Here is a 5,879-nt window from a genome sequence, read left to right on the forward strand (position 1 = left end):
ACATTGCTTCTCTTTTTCTAATATTGCACAATTAAACCTTGTGAGATGGAGAATCATTTGTATAGCAAACTGCATCAAATCTCCCCATCCTTACCTTTAATTAATTAGTCTATGCAAGAATCGTAATTTTGAAAAAAGTCAAAGATTCCATTTTAGCTTGAAAATCTCCACCAGAATAGGAAAACACAAAAGACAAAATCTCTAACTATAAATATAGGAGCAAGACAAAAAGCAAGAGAGAAAGGAAGAGCAGTACTGCATACAAAGGAGGAATCAAAAATGGTTCGAATTTGTATGATCACCCTCTTCCTTCTAGCTACGCAGCTTCATTGGTCATTCACTCATGGTTCTAGCGATACAGTTAGAAAGGTGAATATATTTTTATAATTTGCATGAACAGTAATTATGTATATTATTTAATATTATAATTTCCTTCATATAATCAAAAATTTGTTTTTCATTACCACATAGGCGTAAATCATGTACATGGGAAAGGCACCGCAGTCAAAAGCCTCTGCTACTGATCTTCATCACAACTTGCTTTCTCCAGTTGTTAAAGAGTAAGTGGAATGACAAAATATCTAAACATTGCATGCTTACATCTACTCATGTTTAATTCAAACAATAATAGTTTTCCATTTGTTTCTTACATGGAATAGTTTTTTTTTTTGGTAATTTATACCTAGAACAGTTCATGTAGAAATTGGTAAATGAGATAAAGAAAAGAGAAGGAAGAAGAGAGAAAACATTAGAGTTTACATGATTTGGCTAAATGGCCAACTTCAACGAGACAAGCTCAAAATACAAAAGTAAAAAATAATCTTAATTTGAATTACATATTAAATATTAATTGTCTCAATCCCATGATTTTCTCTAGCAATCAATCTCTTAATTTGTTCACTAATCCCAAAATTTTCTATAGCAATTATTTTATTTTATTTTTTTTGAAATAATTACAACATGCTGCTAACCCCGCAATTCGAACCCTTTCCCCCCTAGACCCCCAAACACTTTGTGCATGGGAATGTGCCAATTCAGCTACAAGGCCTTTGGCAATTAATGTTGATTTGTTCTTCACTTTCATGGAAAGCAAATTATACATTCCAACCGTTCAAGATTCATATATAACAAATTCGGTAGAGTATAATTTATACAAGGGTCAAAGATTTGGTGGTGGGGAGGGTTCCATAATGGCTATAGGACTTAGGACTTAGGAGCTTATCAATATGTATAGCATATATTGGGCTTTTCTATGATATAAAATTAGTTTTTAGGGTGTAATCCATATATGATATGACATCACATCTAGCATGCAACAAATTGTAACACTTTTTCCCTCTCTTATGTGTGTATTTGTTTCTCAAAAAAAAAAAAAAAAAAGATAATTGTCCTACATTGCTTAAGAGAGTGTGTTTTGTTTTGTATAACTTGTCCCACCCTCTCTTAAAAGTTACCATGGCTTTTGAGTAAAATTATGGTGTGCCTTTGTGTTAGAACATCTTTCCCTCTCCCTTTTGTGTGTGTGTGTGTGTGTTTGTACTTTGTTTCACATTAAATAAATAAATAATTGTAACATTTGGGTAGACAATTAAACGTTGAGTATTGCCATTTTTCAGTGATCATATTGCCCAACAGTCCAGAATATATAGCTACACAAAGAGTTTTAATGCATTTGCAGCAAACCTATTGCCACAAGAAGTTCAAAGACTACAAGGTGCAAATTAAAAACTTCATGTTACACATCATTTCTTTTTCTTTTTCTTTTTCTTTTTCTTTTACTTGGGTTGATTGTCTTATGTAATTTATATACATATATGCATCCATTACAGAGAATGAAAATATGGTGTCGGTGTTTCCTAGCAAAAGGCGAAAACTTCATACCACAAGATCATGGGATTTCTTAGGAATGCCTCAATCAGTGAAGAGAAATCATCAAATTGAAAGTAATGTTATTGTTGGTGTATTAGATACAGGTACTAAACTAAGATTACTTCTCATAGAGTTTTGACTTTTCCATGTAACCTGTCATCGTGGAGGAATTTTAATCACTTTTCAAATCTTTCCATTCTCCTCCCCATATTTTTTAGGAATTTATATTGATGCTCCAAGTTTTGACGACAAAGGATTTGGACCTCCTCCATCAAAATGGAAGGGTACATGCCAAGTCAGAGGCAACTTCACTGGATGTAACAAGTAAACAATCTCAATCTCTCTCCTAGATTGTGACCTACCACAAAACAATGTGTCTAATAACACAATATTTGATTAATTAATTAATTTTTTTTTTTTACAATAGTTAATATGGCGATGCACAATAAAAATTATGTTGAATGAATCTAAATTAAAGTAATTTTATTCCAATCACAAAATACCATATCAACCATTCTGGAAAAAAATGTTGTCTTTTTAAATATTACTTCTATACATGCATGGATGTCTCATTTAATTTCCAAGCCTTAACCATTTTATGCAGCAAGGTAACAGGTGCAAGGTTCTACAACCATGCTTCCACCACTCCCCACCCAAATCCATCCCCAATAGATGAGGAAGGCCACGGCAGTCACACTTCGTCCACTATAGCAGGTGCCTCGATAGCAAGGGCAAGCTTATACGGTTTAGCCAAAGGCACAGCTCGAGGTGGGGTTCCATCAGCACGCATTGCAATGTACAAGGTATGTTAGGTCGATGGTTGCAGTGATATAGACCTTATGGCTGGACTGGATGATGCCATTAATGATCGAGTTGACTTGATATGAATATCCATCGGAGGGGATTCGACTAGCTATTTTGACAATCCCATTGCGATCGGTGCCTTTCATGCAATGAAGAAGGGGATTTTGACAACATGTTCAGCTGGGAATAACGGCCCAAGTTTGTATTCTGTGCAAAACACAGCTCCTTGGATATTGACTGTTGGTGCTTCTAGCATGGATAGGCAGTTTAGGACTCTGGTTAAAGTTGGAAATAGCATAAAAACTGCTGTAAGCTCCTTTTTTCTTTTTCTTTTTTCTTTTTTTTTTCTTTTTTCTTTTTTCTCTTTTTGGTTGAGAAGATTGCTGTAAGTTACTTCTTTCTAATATTTGATGAGTCTTTAAGTTCTATAATATTTAATAATGAGTCTAATATTTCTTCATTGATTTGTGTGTGGGTTTTCTAAATATATATATGACTTTAACATACACATTTACCGGTGCATTGTATAACAGGGATTTTCCATCAACACGTTTTCACCAAAGAAACGGATGTACCCTCTAACCACCGCAATAAAAGCAGCCAATGGAAGTTTAGAACAAGATCACTCTCCCTAGTAATTATAAGGAATTTTAGCTGATGCTTACCCTTGACGCAATAGTCCCTTTACAAATATAAGTTCTTGTGTGATAAAGGAAAGAAGGGCAAGGATTAGAGTTCAAATCTCTAGGAAGGAGCTTCACACACATACACTTAGATTATGTTAGAGTATGATTATTTTTAAATTTAATTGAAGATCACCTTAACTAATATATATTCAGAGTCAGACTACTAATATTAGTAGCACTAATCAATTAAAGAATTGGGCAGGTTGTGTGATGAAGGGAGTCTGGACGCGAATAAGGTCAAAGGAAAGATTGTGCTATGCAAAGAAGGACTAATTCAAGATTACATTAAGCAAATAGGTGGGTTGGGGGCTATTGTATCTCTCCAACAGCAGTCTAATACAGGCTTTACATATACCATCCCTGCTGCCTTCATTGACACTAATGTTGGTGACAAAATTGAAAAATATGTTAACTCAACCAGGTAAGTATGGGGAACCAAATTTTTTTTTTTTTTTAATTCTATCTATATTTATTTTCTAATTGACATTTGAACTTTCTTTATGGATTTTTCTTTTTCATTGGTAAAACTTTCAGAGCCCCTCAGGCTGTCATATACAAGTCTAAAGCAATCCACAATGCCACTACACCCTTTGTGGCTTCCTTTTCATCCCGAGGTCCAAACACAATCTCTTCCACCATAATTAAGGTAACCCTTGCAATGATTACCATTATAGGCATAAATTTGTGGTTTTTTTTTTTTTTTTTGCATATATACTAGAATAAGGATTTTAAATTATGTATGATTTGTAGCCGGATATTGTGGCACCTGGAATAGATATTCTAGCTGCTTACTCTAAACTTTCATCAGTGACTGGGGATCTTGAAGACAACCGATTTGATGTGTATAATATAATTTTTGGAACATCAATGGCTTGCCCTCATGTGGCAGCTACCGCTGCCTATGTCAAATCATTCCACCCTAATTGGTCTCCCGCTACAATCAAATCGGCCTTAATGACAACTGGTTAGTCCCCTTAAATTCTCCCATTTAAACTCATGATGTGTTAAAGATTAGTGCCACTTTACAAGAACCACCACTTGAATGGTGTCAATTAGAGGTTATTAGTGTTTAATTTAAATTCTCCAATGCAATCACATTGCTCATTGTTTACAAGCAATGTTGTTAATACTTAACATGCCAATTGGTTTAGAGTAAATATTACACATGTTAATATATATATATATATATTTATATTGTGATAGCTTAATTCAAATCTTAATTGTAATACGGACTTTCTCCGTGATTAATGGAGATGATTATTTTCTAATAAGAAATTAATGATATTCAATTTATGAGTGATTTTAGAGATGCTACAAATTTTATTGCACTACCCTTACAAACTAGTGTGACACTGTTCACAAAAAAATATAATTTAAATATTTATTTATTAGTTATTGAAGTTGCACCAATCAAATTTATGGTCACCTTAGTGTGTTAAGCTCAAGTAGTAAAATTTGTAATAATCTTAACATATGTATATATTCCTTCTGTGTAAACACATAGATCAAGATATCATCCCACACTTCCCTAAAATAAGTTTTATATGAAGATTAGCTAGGCTTTCTCAGTGTTTTATAATTTTTCTTCTTAATTGATGATCAGCATCTCAATTGAAAATCAAGGATGTCCAAGCTGAGTTAGCCTATGGGGCCGGCCAAATTGACCCGGTTAAAGCACTGCATCCCGGTTTGATCTATGACATGTCAAAGTCCGACTACATCCGCTTCCTATGTAATGAGCGTTACACTGGGACAGCACTAAAAGTGTTGACTGAAGAGAACACAAATTGCTCGAGTATCCCTGACATTGGAGGACATGATGCCCTAAATTACCCATCCATGTATTTGCAACTTAATAGCGCTAACTCTAGTATATCAGCCATCTTTCATAGGACAGTTACAAATGTTGGCTTGGAAAAAGCTATATACAAGGCAATTGTCAAGGCACCAGCAACTCTCAAGGTCACTGTTGTTCCGAAAGAACTAGCTTTTAGTCACTTGTACGAGAAAAAATCTTTCACGGTTGTGATGAAGGGGCCACCATTGAAAAATATTACCAGTGTATCAGCATCACTAGAATGGAGTGACGCCAAACACAGAGTTAGGAGCCCCATCCTCATTTTTTTGGGCATATAGGTCAAATTGTTTTTAGGCCGATATAATGTCTAATAATGTAGAGCTTGGCAAGCTTTTTGTGTAAATAGTATATGGGTGCAAGCTTGGAACAAGTGGGGAACGCTTGTTATTTAACTCAGTTTTTTATGTGAAGCTTAGTTGATTTCAAATTTGCACACCGCAATTTAGAGTTATTGATACTCTAAAATCTAAATGCATATTTGGCCGCTATTTAATGTTTTTTTTCTAATAGAAAGAAACAAAGTATTTATAATTTACCATTTTGTTGTAATATAATTCAACAAAAATGGGATAGAAGATTTGAATTCTATAAAAACTAGTTGAAAAAATACATTAATAAAATGGCCTAACATATGTCATTTATGATAACTCTAACCTTATTTA

General features: G+C 34.0%; 1 pseudogene; it reads left to right on the top strand.

Moving 5' to 3' along the window:
- Positions 1-236: 236 nt before the first annotated feature.
- On the top strand, positions 237-5,632 carry LOC111983102 (subtilisin-like protease SBT4.15; annotated as a pseudogene).
- The last annotated feature ends 247 nt before the right edge of the window (positions 5,633-5,879 follow it).

Source organism: Quercus suber, unplaced genomic scaffold, assembly GCF_002906115.3.
Source record: "Quercus suber isolate HL8 unplaced genomic scaffold, Cork oak 2.0 scaffold_161, whole genome shotgun sequence".
Taxonomy (NCBI): Eukaryota; Viridiplantae; Streptophyta; class Magnoliopsida; order Fagales; family Fagaceae; genus Quercus; species Quercus suber.